General features: G+C 37.9%; 1 protein-coding gene across 1 annotated transcript in view; it reads right to left on the minus strand.

Annotated features, from left to right (window-relative positions):
* Positions 1-8686, minus strand: part of LOC139728223 (carbohydrate sulfotransferase 1-like) — a 28009-nt gene extending 19323 nt beyond the window's left edge. Inside the window, exon 1 of the mRNA XM_071639187.1 lies at positions 8496-8686. The gene's annotated coding sequence lies outside the window, so the exon portion shown is untranslated. The remainder of the gene's footprint in view (positions 1-8495) is intronic.
* Between the last annotated feature and the right edge of the window lie 7217 nt (positions 8687-15903).

The raw sequence follows: 15903 nt of genomic DNA on the forward strand, positions 1-15903 counted from the left end.
GATTAGCAATACATCTGAATGATATACTGCTTTAGTTGTCGATACATCCAGGTCACTACGAACAAAAGGAAATCCAATCGTGCTGAAGCGTTTCCACGTGTTGCATGTTTTCGTTGAGACCTTTTTTATTCCTCCTCCCCAAGCTATAACGAAATCTATACCGGTCTATTGTTATTTTGCCCTTGTTGCTTGGCAATGACACTTTACATTTTCACGCAACTATGCGACGATAACGATTGTCCAAATAGAGGGGTGAACTAATAATAACAATAATAATCTTCTCACATTTGAAGAGGGTGTAGACAGACTGGATCACTCTAAACAGAATATCAACCTCATCTCATCTTTCTGCGAACATCAGTCCATTTCTTTTTTTTTCTTATTCATTTTTTTTTCCTTATTCATTTTTTTTTTTTTTTTTTTTGCACAAGAATACTGTCTGATTCTGATGCTGATTCTGTCTAAAAGACTTTGGTCTTTTACTCAACAGACGACCGCAATCTAGTGAAACGTTATTAAAGGACAAGTTCACCTTCATAAACATAAGGATTGAGAGAATGTAGCAATATTAGTAGAACACATCATTGAAAGTTTGAGGAAAATCGGACAATCCGTTCAAAAGTTATGAATTTTTGAAGTTTTTGTGCAGTAACCGCTGGATGAGAAGACTACTGCAGTGTGTGAAAAACTTAGATGTCACATGCGTACAACAATATAAGGAAAATATAAAGAGAATTTCACAAAATTTCATCTTATGAAAAAAGTACACATTCCCCCGACTCGTTACCGACAAATGTTATGGGTAATATTATACCCCCTGCCTTTAGAAAGAGGCAAGTCAAGTGCTCTTTTATTATGCGAAAAAAGTGGAAATATGTTGAATTTTCTTTATATTTTCCTTATACTGTTGTACGCATATGACTCACAAGCTGTAGTAGTCTCCTCATCCAGCGGTTCCAAAACAGAAATTTTAAAAATTCATAACTTTTGCATCGATTGTCCAATTTTCCTCAAACTTTCACTGATGTGTTCTACTAATATTGCTGCATTCTCTCAATCCTTATGTTTATGAAGGTGAACTTGTCCTTTAAGGATTTGTATTATGTTCAAGTGTACTTTGATTTATAAACTACGGATGTAATGATTAAAGTTTCATGAAATCAGATTTCACATGATTGTAAAAGTTCATACAAATTTTGACGGTTTCACATAAAATGAAACCTGCCTATAGAGGCCATCGAAGGAAGGCAAAAGAAATAACCGTTATAGACAGGTGGGGTTTTCCCCTTTTAGTGGCCGTATATAGCATCATATAACATCATTCCATTTCTTTTACTTCTTTTTTATCCTTGCACATGATCAGATTCTGTTTAAAAGGGCTTTGGTCTTTTATTCTTCAAAAGGAGGTGCCCGCTAAAGACAGGTGGCCGCTAAAGACAGGTGGCCGCTAAGGCAGGATTGGCTGTAAGTTCATCAATTTGTGACAATGGTCGCAGCCACATTACACAAACGAGATTACGCCATACAGATAGTCAAGCCAAGATCCCACTGTTTTGTAGAAGAGAGAGATGAAAAAATCTCGATTTGGTTTTTTTTTTATTCGACAACTGCGACCGATAAGCAGGATAGGCCTAATTAATTATAACATCTTCAAGATACTTTGATACTTTAAAAAACAAAACAAAACAAAACAAAACATAAGCATTCTTCATCTCAGATTGAGGAAGGTACAATGTACTTGTGTTGCATTACAGTCACCTGTCCGTAATCTATAAAACAAGTGGCTGGCATCGCACAAGGTCTGAATCATGCTCAAGAAAGTGATACGGAGCGAGATAGGGCCCCTTTCAGCGGAGCGCGCAATTAGGCAATCTTCATTATGTGCCGTGTCATATCCTCCGACCAATTATCCCCATTATTTCAAGGTGTACCTCTTTTTCTCTTGAACCCGCCGAGAATTATCAAACTATAAATGATGCCCCGCCATTCCTGCCCGCTTGTCAATTGTCACTTAACTGTCTCTCTGCTGCCTGTAATTTTGTCGTTTTGGTTGTCACTAAGTGTTTTTCTCAACTAATTAAAATCGATGTAAAATAAAGGAATTCTATCACGGAGAAGAGTAGCGTTCGACTGTTTTGTTTGGTTTTGTTATACCTTAAGATATTTGCTTGTTCCTTTTTTATGTATCGTTTAAAATTATGCGTCAGGATTGATCCAGGACTCCCCACACCTCCCCCCCCCCGATACCCCTCCCCCTCTTTCTAATAATCTTTTTCGTTTCAAGTTTTCCCTTATTCATCCTGATGCTGACTAACCTAACGGTAGAGTTGACGCCAACAAGAGTTCTGCATGGCAAAATGAATGTAATTATCGTACCAAAAAATACCGATGACATTATTTACGTGGTTGGAGAGACACTAAGAGACAGACAGCAAATCAAGGGATTCGCATCGACCCCTCGTATAGGGTCGTAGCAGTTTCCGGGAGGGGGGGGGGGGGGGGGAGAGACATTGTGGTGTAGTGGACAAGGCGCTGTGCTCACAACTAGGACAGCCTGGGTTCGAATCCTTCATACCAAGTTGCGTATCGGACAAGATGGAGTTCCACCCACTATAAAGCCGTTTCTCTCATTGCTGGAGATTATTTTAATATCTTACACTCATCGGCAACGAGTTGACAACTCGATCATTCCGAAGTTTGGAAATGAAATATAACATGTGATAATTATATAGATTCAAGTATAATGAGTTTTTGTAATCAATATATTCTTTGTAGATGCTTTACATTTCTGTAGTGATATACTTTTCTGTTACTGATTTGTGAATATATGACCGGTACCCTTTTATTTGTACGATGTTTATGTCGGTATAATTTTAATATTCATATTTCTCTTCTGTTTTTCTGCCATTGGAAGCCATTTTTGTGTTTTATCAGAAAATAAAGAATTTTGAATCATGAAACTTGAATCTTAATTGAATTCCTTGAATGTCAGGGTCGAGTCTGGAATAACAGTGCTTACACTAATCATCTAAGGCTCCTCTCGGCAAATTTACAGATGACATTCTTACTGACGCTTTCAATTATTATCAATATCATCATCATTATGGATATTACTGTAGTTGTATTGTGATGATAATAATGATAATCACTAACCGTCGCTAATAATAACATCTTCACATTACACATAAATGACGCTGAGTTGACTGCCTCAACTAGCCTCAAACTTGACATACTTGAGTTATAGCCAGCATGTTTATGGCAAAATTCACGTGTAGTCACGTACGAACAAAGCTATAAAGCTGTTAACTCTCTCTCTCTCCTATTATAGCTCTTTCTCCTTCGGAAACGAAATGGGCCGTGTATTGATGTCATGTATTGCTCAGGTTGTCATGCCCAATGTCAAAAAACGCCTCTGTTATGCATGGCGTGCTCACCCTTGACAAGGTGGGGAGTTCATAGCTAGTTTGCATCTTCCAAAATAAACCGGGAGCGAACATATGCTTGCATTCGATCACATTTCACTGTCACTTCCGATTCGGTAGCTCACCGGCATTACACGCGGTGACACCAGTTTGTCAGCTGTACACGTCACGAAAACTATTGCTGTTTTCTCTACGTTACCATGACAGTGCCACCAATAGCGCCAACTGCTTGGTGCACACCGCTCAGGCGTCAAGCGTAAGTTGAAGGCATTTACAGAACACTATTACACGGGACATGACTTTTGACGACATGCGGAGCTACGGCACTCGTTTCTCATTAAAAAAAGAACAAAACAAATAACAACGAACCTTGATTGACACAAAGCAAATACAAGCAGATGCTATCATTTAAAAGTAATACTGGTGGTCGTGTGCGCGGAAACGGGAAGTAATACTAGTGGTCGTCTGCGCGGAAACGGTTTCCTTTTCGACAATCGGCATCCCAACCATCACTCGGCGTCTGGACTAAAGAATAGAAAAATCAAACGAGTCGCATGTGTATTGAGATGTCAAAACTCACTCAGGAAAACTTTTGTGCTTCATTGGCTCCACGCGGACAAAGAGTGGACAGATCCGGTCTGACCTTCGAACTGTCATTCATTTCCATTTTATGAGTAACTTAACATAATTGAAGGGATTAATTTTGTGCACCTGTTACAGTCAAGATTCAGGCTCCATCAGTGTTTGACCCGTAGTGGGTTGTTAAATAAAGTGGCGGCTGTTTTGCATCATTTGACCGCTATACACAGTCACATGATCAGCTACAAGCGACCTTCCCCCGATATTGTCAGTCCCTGGATCCCTGACCATCCTCACATTCGAGTTAACATTTACCCAAACAATGCTAAGGAAGGCGGAATCTTTTTCAAGACGAGGGTGGAGCCTTTTCAAAAAATGGGTGGAGCCTCGTCAAAACGTGGATCAAAGGTCGCCGTCAACAGTCGCCATTTCTTCTTCTCGTATGATACGACTTGTCTGGCTGATGACCTGGGCGAAGAGACAACGGGTCGTTTCTTTTCATACCCTTACAAGTGTGTGAGACTCCTGGGACTTGTGAAAATAGAATGATGGAGATACCTATATACAGTCACAGCAACGACCCATGCCGACAAACATAATTATTTATGAGTTACAAAAAAAGTAGGCCTATATTTCTTTTAGCAATTTGTTACGATGGAACAATTGAGAAATAGCATTCCTGTTTACAAATCGCAGAAAGTCTATTCTTTACAGGAAGTTGATAGGCATGTACTACATCGGGGGCGGGGAGGGGGAAAAACACACTCTTCAAATTAACGCCTTTTTGAAACTGCAGAGCTCAGCATCGCAATGCAAAAACCGGCATCTCCTGTATGCGAATGCGGCTATTAACGCTCAAAGCCCTATACACTGCTATGGAGAGAAAAAAAAAATCGCACTCGCCAAACAAGATGTCAATGTTGGTATGTCAAGTTCAATCATAACTGAGGAGATGAAATCGCGGTGCCCTTCATCTTGGAATGTCACATTTCATCTTGGAATGTTACACTTCTATGACTGCGCATGCGTGAACTAGGCACAAACATGATGCCCATACAGAGACGTGTATAAATGGTTGGTATAATATAGTATAGGTTGAGGGGAGGATCCAGCTTTTAACTTTTTGCGAGGTACTTAGAAACCAAATTTATGAACTGCTAAAGAGCATATAATTCTTAAGGAGGAATTCAAAGTTTATTTGATGAAAATCAGGTTTTTAATGGCTGAGATATTAAAAGATGGATCCCAACTTTTATAATAACTGCTTTGTTTAGGAAATCTCAAATCTTCCAGAGCAATTTTCATCCAAAAAAACTTTGAATTCCTCCTAGAATTATATTCTCTTTCATAATTATTCGTAAGATGTTTCCCATTACGTCAAAATATTATCATCAAAACAAGATGAAAACCTGAAGCCCCATCTCAACCGAAACTATACCATCCCTTTTAGATATTGAATCGCAGAGAATATTTACTATGTGACAAGATCAAAACGTCTCGTTAGGACTCTAGTCACAAAGTAAAAACAAAACAAACAAACAAACAAAAGAAATAACCCTCGGATTTAGAGTATAAATTCATATTCTGACCACTACATAAATTGCCTGGAAATGCTACGATACGCTTTCATTACGCTTTCATTACGTTACTGTAATTGATTGGCACACGCAAAGACCATGTTATAAGAATCTTTTCACAAGATAACCACTTTTTGCTCAGATGCCATCATGTCTGTGCAAAGTTGGGTCAATGGTCAAATATACATACTTTATTCTGTATTTTTGTTACGACGTGTTATTTCTATGGGAGTGCAGTTTTTCCGACATTGAAAATTGACATGATTATCTTTTTCGAGCACTACCTCACTTATGCTTCAATGAATTTTCTCAGATTTTAATTTGTTGTAGCTGAGATTTTGGGCTATCGTGAATGTACCCTTCGTTTTTTCATACGATGTCGGGATTACATTAAAAAACTTGGTTGAATTTAAAGCTTATCTGCAATGTATTGAGATGTTTCTTTCTTTCTGCAACTTTCTTTACAATAACTCAAGAAAAACAGCTTTTATCACCCTCAAATTTTGCACATGCTTAGTTCATGTCACATACATTATTTCATAAAATAATAACTTTTTGATCAGACATCATTCTGGGTATGTAAATTAGGGTCAAAGGTTATAAATGTTTCATCCTGTATCTTAGTGAATACATGTCCTATCTCTTCCATATGTTTTACATTGATATAGCTGATTCTGGGTGCATGCACTGGTCGGGGAGGAAGGTCTCGAGCCTCGGTGATTAAGTTTGCCTTTTTCTCCCCTGGCAACCAGCAGCATGCACCTGGAACCACCACAATTTTTATATCATGTATTTACGATTTTCTGTTTGTATTTCATGTCAGCTTGTATTGTATATTGTATATTGAATTGCCGAATAAATAATAATAATAATAATAAAGTTTACGGTTCAACTTTACTGCAGATTGGAGAAACATGAAAATTTAATAAATTCACGCGTATGAAGTCCTCTATTGCAAGGTGATCTGGTAATTCACACGTTTATCGATACGTGAACAGAAAGACTGATTTGTGAAGTGCGACACGTCGAGATCTTATGGTGCAAACATACTGACTCGCTGACATTTTCTGCGCCTCATGAACGCTGAAAAAAGTCAACACTAATCAGCAGAGGCCAAAAGCAAGAGGAACAATATTATGGTACCTATCAGCTGTCCTAAATATAGCGGTCAAATCAAGGTTGTGTGTACAGAACTGCGTGTTTATCGGCAGCGGATACCCACTCGACAACACATCAGTGTGCTGGCCTTCAGAATGGAGTTCATTTTCACAGGCAGATACGGGAAAGATAACACATGAATGGAGAATATAACATACTAGTAGACTTCGCTAATCACTTAATTGAAAGAAACTTCATCTGCAAATCAGCACCAAACGTTGCGACAAAGACATCTTTAAAGGGTGTGTACAGTTCTGGTCGAGGTGAGGATTTAGCTTTTAACTTTTTGCGAGATATTCAGAAACCACTCTATGAGATGTCAAAGAGCATGCAATTCTAAGGGGTATCAAAAGTTTATTTGATGAAAATCGGTTTTGAAGTGGTCGAGATATCCAAAACAAGGTGAAACAAAGAGATCCTAATAAAGTTGGGGCATGTAGTCTTTTATTATTATCACTTTTTTGGATATCTCAGCCATTTGAAAAACAATTTTCATCAAATAAATGTTGAATCCTTCTTAAAATTACATGCTCTTTCATATTTCATAAGAGGTTTCTCATTATCTCACTTAGGAATGTTAAAACCATGAATCCCCATCTCAACCAGTACTGTACAGCCCCTTTAAGACTCTCATTGTACACTTTGTTCGACATCTCGGACAGGAGGAGCATACAGACGCTCCTACATTGTCTTCGAAGCCTTTGAGCACTAGAATGTGATGTGAGAACGTCTCACTCTAGACTGTAAAATTTGTGTCAACACGCGCTAGATTTAGGAGCCCATGCCCGTTCTCCAGATCTTTAACGCGCCTCGTATAGAGACCGTGCAGAGAGAGCGATGATAGCACAGTGTCCCGTGTAATGATCCGGTGCAGTTCACATGCACTCCTAGCATATAATATTAGGGGCTCTCGGGTCACGACTCGACTTTGTATACTGAGCGTGGATATTGAATAAACGGAGTCTCTCGAGATGTTTTCCGCATGCGGCCATGCTTGTAAGTTGTAGGCCTTATCACTTGAATCAGTGTAGCCATCTCAGATATAACAAGATGCCATAAAAGCGTTTATACCTAGCTACAGCATGGATCTACAGTAATCACGATCGTGAAGCAACAACAACTGAAACGGATGCAATTCTAACTTCAACGAGTTTCGTTGTTTAATAAATCGGACACAAACATCGGGAAGTACAGGGAAATGGGAAAAGCCAGGAAACCGTTATGGTTGTACCAGTTGGAAAGGTGCCTATAATATATCCCCATATGTTCAACTCAGCAGGAGGGCAAAACGAAGTAATATATAGTGTGAAGCGATATAGATATATGTATCTACTACAATGCGCGCTCAGGATGGAATACACTTAGCTTGAGTTGAGAACGCGAATCAAAGAAAAGGGTCAATAAACAGTTATGGTACAAAGAAATGGCAACCGACAAATTAATTCTCGATCACCATGATCATATACTAATCAAAAGGTTATCATATTTTTAAAGTCCCCTCTCGTACAAAACTTTTAAAGCGTCCAGTCTCTTGCGTTGACCTTGAGATGGAACTAAACGGCTAGCGCATACGGGTAACGCTGTAGTGTAGCGCACGACTGGGAGGTTCAGCAAACAATGGCCCGAGTATCACAGAGCTAGTAGTAGTAGTGTAAACTGTACTGCAGCACAACTTTGTATATGAGGTTAATCAGTAGGATGGATGACTCATGATTTCAGTCTTCCCACGGCAGTTGGGATTGTTTAGATCAGGCCTTACCTCAAATGTGTGAGTCGTCCAGTCTTACTGCGCATAGTTCGGGAAGAACATTCGCCGCCGCCTAGTGTACAGATGAGAATCCTTCATCTTGCCCCTGATTTCATGCATAACGCACATCTTCCTCACAGGATTCATCTAGAGTTCATTCGTCTTCGAGCTCGTCGCTGAAGCCTAGAACGTGTGAAAACGCAAAAGCGGGGCCCTGCTGAATGACGCATACATGGGTTACGCATGGCGAAAACAGAGTCTCCCTTGTGTGCGTTGTCGTCGATCGCCTGCCGAAACTCGAGCGCGCGCGCTTCTGTTGTGGTTTTCGTGCAAGGAGATTCCGAATCTCTTTGGTTTCGGGGTCTCTCGTGCGAGCAAAAATGATTGAATTTGGACCCCGCTAAATATGTCTGGATATCGAATTACGGAGCAGACGAAATACTTCCCCACATCCTCCGGTTAGAGAGGTTGGTTTTGTATCGAGTATTTCGGCGGGTTTTCTCTCTCTGGTACAGTAGTGTCATGAACTCTTTGTTCACTATCTTCATTTGTTTTCCATGTTTTTTTTTTTTCATACATTATCTGGCTTTTTGGAATGTATTGTTTGATGACTCCCCCAAACAAACAAACAAACAAACAAACAAGCAAACAAACAAACGGCGATTTAGTTTTCTGTCTTCTGATGTTCTGTCTAGAAATCTTTAACTGATAATCAGTTCAGCCCAGCAAAAAAAACAAACATGTAGAACAAATGCGCGAAAAGAAATACTCTAGCAGTCTACACAATAATAATAGAATTGATACACCACATTGAACATTCGTAAAAGCCAAAATTTCTGTTAACAAGTGCAATCGTCACTGAATTTTCATTCATTCTTAGTCCAGCACGTATCACTGTCTTCTAGACAAATAAGCAATGATGTATTTAATTCAATTAATTTATTTCATTGTCTTCTTCCACAGACTGAACATAACATATACGAAAATTTGAAAAAAAAAATCATAGATCTTGTGAGTATATACACAATGATTGATTGAATATAGGAGTCCTACACTGTAAACCTATATCTTGCCTGTGCATGCCTGCCTTTCAACAACCAACACTTTATGTCAGACACTTTGCATAAGATTAGACATATCATTGTTTAATCGTTATTCTTTTTATATAATATTTCCGCCTCATATTTTATTTCCTATATCCACTCATCCCGCCTTCAAGCCATGTAGTAAACACTAGGGACAATGTTAGGAGAATTGGAAGGTTCATTATTTTCTGTATACTCAAGACTGAACTGGGATGGCGGTTGGACTGACTCTTTTCCTCTTTTTTTTTTCTTCTTCTGGAAACTCTGGAAAGATCCTGCATAATCTATCCCGATTCGTTGGTGGAAGAGATTTACAGTCGTATTCGGTTATCAGTCTGTGAGAATTAAGCACCTGTGCAAAACCGTCGCTAGATGGCGACATTGCACAATACGATTCTATACACTTTTGCCTTGTGTTCGAAAGTTTGCTCAGAACAAAATCAATGTGTGGTAAATTCTAGACATACTGAGCAACAGCACAGTATACTATATTCAAGGGAAATAGATCATACATAGATTCAGAAAATGCAGAAATATTAGTAGATCTCATCAGTAAAGTTGAGGAAAATCGGACAATCCGTTCAAAAGGAGGAAGGTAGGCCCTATACATTGTGCCGTGGTTATCGCTGCATGGATAGGAAGGCAAATAAGGAGTTTGGTCGCAAAGCGAAATACATGTATCTCCATTCCTGTAAATTTGAGATATTTGAGATTAGAGCTGCTTAAAAAATCAAAGAAAATGATTCAAACTTTTAGGATACTTTTAATCATAACTCCTAGAATAAACTATAAAACTTTGTTGATTCGACTTTGTGTTATATTTATGTGTGAAAAAGAAATTCCGAAATAAAATCAATCAGTCGATAAAATTATCAATCATAATCCCTACCTATTCCCTGTTGCAATATTTACATAATGGCGCCTAACCCGTCAAATTCTTCAAATCATGAAAGACAGTTAATGTAGTGGGGCAATACTAAACAAAGTGAAAGAATACCATCAGACTTCATATATCACAGGACGAACACATCCCCTCGTATTGTTACTGATAGAGAAAGAAGAGAGTACATGTACATATTGGCTTATTCCCCAGTTTTTCGTGGGAGGTTAGTCAAGAGCTCTTTCATCATGCTGAAAAATGAACATGAGGTGGATTTTTTTCTTTATCTGAATAAAGGAGAAGGAAGAAAAAACGGGAGGATGAGAAATTATTATTACATAGGAACTTCAGAAATAGATGAGCAGAGGAACAAAAGGAGGAATAGTAGAAGAAAAAAGAAGAAGGGAGAAGAGAAAGGGGAGGAGGAGAAGGAGGAGACGAGAAGGAGGAGGAGGAGGAGGAGAAGAAGGATCGAGGAGACGTGAAATGAAGAGGAGGAGAAGTAGGAGGAGACGGGAAAGGTGGAGGAGGAGAAGGAGGTGGAGGAGGAGAAGGAGGTGGAGGAGGAGGTGGAGGAGGAGAGGGATCGAGGAGACGTGGGAAGAAGAGGAGGAGAAGGAGGAGATGTGGAAGGAGGAGGAGGAGACGGGGAAGGAGGTGGAGGAGAAGTAGGAGGAGACGGGGAGGAGGAGGAGGTGGAGGATGAGGAGGAGATGAGGAGGAGAAGGAGGAGGAGGAGAAGGAGGAGGAGAAGGAGGAGGAGGAGGAGAAGGAGGAGGAGGAGAAGGAGGAGGAGAAGGAGGAGGAGAAGGAGGAGGAGGAGGAGGAGGAGAAGGAGGAGAAGGAGGAGGAGGAGGAGGAGAAGGAGAAGGAGGAGGAGGAGAAGGAGGAGGAGGAGGAGGAGAAGGAGGAGGAGAAGGAGGAGGAGGAGAAGGAGGAGGAGGAGGAGAAGGAGGAGAAGGAGGAGGAGGAGAAGGAGGAGGAGGAGGAGGAGAAGGAGGAGAAGGAGGAGAAGGAGGAGAAGGAGGAGGAGGAGAAGGAGGAGGAGGAGGAGGAGGAGGAGAAGGAGGAGGAGGAGACGGAGAAGGAGGAGGAGAGATATCAGGAAATTGCACATCGCGAGAATCTACATGAAAACCCTTGCCCATTACAGCTAAATGCATCAGTACTCGAACTAGCTACGGAGAAACTACGGAGACACAACACATGAGCTATACTTCATGCATTTAACTACACTTGACCTGTAACAAGAACAATCTTCCTAACGTAGAGGTCAATTTTATATTCACATATATCAGACACTTTGAAATATCCCATTTATGTCCAACGACTGTTATGTCCCATTTATGTCCCATTTATGTCCAACGACATCTATGTCCAACAAAAAAAGAAATAGGCTTTATAAGATTTATATAAATGATCCCACTGATTTTGATTTGAGAAAATATAAGATATAACGAAATATTTTAACAACTGTTATAAGAGATTCACGAAAAGTATATTATTCTGATAAGATGGACCAAGTTAAACCAAATATGAAGGCCAGCATGGAAAAGTATAAATGATTTGGTTGGGAAGAAAGAACAACAATTACCAAAAACAGACTTCAAATTAAACGATTGTATTATTGATCAGGGAGATGTAGCAGATACATTTAATTCCTTTTTTGTTAATGTTGGTCCTAATCTGGCAAATACATTTGATGATGTAAATGAAGATTTTTTTGACATTTTTGCCAGAACCTATTTCCTCATCGTTATTTTTAAACCATACAAATCCCACAGAAAGTATTAATAATACGAAAAAGTTTATTTCTAGCAAGGCAAGTGGATGTGATGGAATAAGCACATTAGTACTTAAACAATTGCTGATCCACTTACTCACATATTCAACCTTTCCATATTGTCTAGACAATGTCCCAATTCTTTAAAATTGCTAAGGTAAACTCAGTGTTTAAGAAAGATGATCCTTGTCAAATTAGCAATTATAGACCAATTTCTATTCTTCCTAGTATTTCCAAAATTCTTGAAAAATTATACATGATAGGTTTTATAAATTTTTGCATAATCATACAGTTTTGAATTTACATCAATATGGTTTCCGAAAGAATTATTCTACAGATTTGACCAGTTGTATGATCAAATTACAAACACAATGGCAAATAGAAAACATGTCAATAGGAGTTTTTATGGATTTATCTAAGGCGTTTGATACGTTACAGCCTGATATTTTATTTAAAAAGTAACAGTTTTATGGTGTTCGCGGTGTTGCACTCTCGTGGTTTAGGGATTATCATGTAGACAGCAATACGTTGTACATAATGACATGTCGTCAAATCTTTTATAGATAAGATGTGGTGTGCCCCAGGGCTCAATATTAGGTCCCCTTCTCTTTTTGTTATATATATCAATGATATTGTTAATTCGTCGTCTATATTATCATTTATATTATATGCCGATGACACGAATATTTTTTACTCCCACGATAATATAGAAACGTTAGTATCCACGCTTAATGCAGAGTTACCAAATGTATCAAACTGGTTTAAGAATAATAAATTATCACTTAATATTGATAAAACAAATCATATTTATTTCAAGCATATGAAAACTCACACAGATGATTTCGTAAATAATATCAGGATTGATAATGTATACTTCTTGAACGTAAAAGTTCTACTAAGTTTTTAGGCATTTTTGTTGATGAAAACCTAACCTGGAATGATCATATACGTCAGGTTACAACCTGCATTTCTAAGAAATATAGGTGTTCTTTCAAAGATGAAAAGTTATCTTCCTGAACATACTCTTTTTATGCTTTACAATTCTTTAATCCTACCATATATTATGTATTGTAATCTAGTGTGGGCTACAAGTTCAAAAACTAAACTCAACTCTATTCATTTATTACAAAAGAAAGCCATTCGCATCTGTACTGGATCACAATACTTCGCCCACACCAGTCCACTTTTTTATCAGTTAAAAACACTGAATATATTTTATATAAATACCTTTCATTCTTTGCTTTTTATGTTTAAGCATTTGAAAAACTTACTTCCAAATATTTTTCACGATTTCTTTAAACTGAGTTATACTGTTCATTCATATCCCACTCGCAATTCGCAAAATTTTCATTTAGTAAATCCCAAATTATTCATTGCACAAAAATCTATATGACATAATGGACCAAATCTTTGGAACACACTCCCAGATTATGTTAAATCATGTAAAACTTTATATTCTTTCAAGGCCAGATTGAAAACTACATTACTGTCCGATTACAATCTATGAACATAGCATCTGAATATAGATTTTGTTTTGTTTGATCACATTTCTTTTCCTGTAAATTGGAATTAAAACTATAACAAATACACGCAATGTTTCTGTCTATCATTTCATTTCATTCCCATTATATTCAGCATCACCACCATCACTTTCACCTTCATTATCACATTTTCCCTCTTCATTACCCTGTCATCATCATCATACATCATCATCATCATATTTCACTTTACTCTTATTCGTATCTATGCACTAGAATATAAAAACATAATGCATTTACAGTGTATTGTATTTTGTAGTATTTGCCCATTCCGCAAACAATATAATTTGTGTGTGTGTGTGTGTGTATTATGTAGATAGGTCCCTGGGCTGCCACGTGTTCAAGCTTTTGCTTATAGTGGCAGTCCTTCTTCCGCATAATTTCTAAGATAAGATTATTATTTGGAAATTTGGTAGGACGAGTTATATTTTGTTAATGAAATTAATTTACACATCGATTTTCCTTCTTTGAATCATGTGCAATGTAATCTGCTTTCTGATATTCTATGTGATATTACTGAAAAGAATCTTGATTTATGTATGAAGTTGTGTTGGAAGAAAAATAAATCAAACAAACAAACAAACAAACAAACTTACCTGACATATTAACGCATATGTTTCAGAAAAACTATGCAATTTATTCTTATCCCACAAAGCAAAAAAAAAAAAATATATATGTATGCCTACTCGCACACTTTTATCACAGAAAATAATTGCTTTCACCGGACCCAAATTTTAAAATGATTTTTCCAAATATATAGTACACTAATAAATTATTCTTTGCTCGTTTTCAGACAAAAACTCAAATTTATGCTATACTCATTGAATATAGATTGCCTGACTGTTAGTGTGGTGAATTGTTATCTATTTTGTCCTCTAAAAAGCTTCTCCTCTTCACCTCGCTCTCCTTCTCTATCGTTCATTTCTTTTTCTCTCTGTACCTTGCTATTCTAACTTCCAGAAATGTCCCCAGTTCTTTCTTTAAGTTCCATCTTTATGCATTACAAAACGTATTCACATTGCTATTTCTTCTCTGGAACCCGCAGATACAAGCTCTGCAATTTCTTCATATTCCACATCTTGTTAAAGTCAGCTTTTAGTATAGATCTCGTAAACAGACACAATTTCTAATTATAATCCACTGTACATTTTGTCTTTTCTATATTTTTTTCATTAGTTTGATATATGTTACCTCAATGCCAGGTGAAAAAGAAAAAAAAAAGAAAAAGAAAAATAGAACTATCCACTGAGTCACGAGTGTTAAAGACCAATGCAGTTTCATTTATCAGCTGCAGTGTGACAGCACGTGGGGATGTACATTTTAGAGTGTGGGTGGGGCTTTTTTTCTTCCAAAACACTTCCATATTATCAGTTTTATCTATTTCTTTCATTTCATTCCAATCAATTTTCAAATTCTTGTGAAGATGTTGACCATCGCGGTGAATACTATAACGATTGGGGAACAAATTAATCTTTTCTAATCTAATCGAAGAAAATCGTAGTAAGGTGTACGACATTTCGCTCGCTACTGCTGAGCTTCGTCGTATTTTCATATTTCTCAATAATTAGATATAACACAATAGAATGATGCATGATATTCAACTTTGATCCACAATAAAACATTTCAAATGTTACAAACATACAGGACATTTTCTGCCTGTTTATCACGGTCATATGATATAGCGAAAATAAACAAATAGATATAGACTAACAGAAACAGACACGCACAACTGAAGGCAAATGGAAAACAAAACAGAATACAAAATGATCGCATTATTTGGCCGTAAATAAAGAAAGCTTTTCCCCGGGAATTGAATGAAACCGCTACTTCCTGAGGCAATTGTTGCTGTTGTCATAATCGCTAAATAAAAGGTACCTTTTGTGAAGGACAGAACTCTTCCATTTTAACAAGATAAATGACGCGCATGTTACTGGCCAAACTTTTACCGTTTGTATTTTTAGATTTGACCTAAACAAAGTAATGCGAATGCGTTTGTCGATTAAAGGTCTGTGTAATGCTTGTCAGAAGCAAGCTACTTTAACCAGCGCACAGTACGTCACATAGACTAAGTTGTAATCTGCGTATAAACCAGCTGAACACGTACGGTGGAGGCATTTAAGTGGTGGATCTCCGT

Source organism: Diadema antillarum, unplaced genomic scaffold (genome assembly GCF_040938485.1).
Source record: "Diadema antillarum isolate AM-2024a unplaced genomic scaffold, OU_Dant_1.0 seq00000170_RagTag, whole genome shotgun sequence".
NCBI lineage: Eukaryota > Metazoa > Echinodermata > Echinoidea > Diadematoida > Diadematidae > Diadema > Diadema antillarum.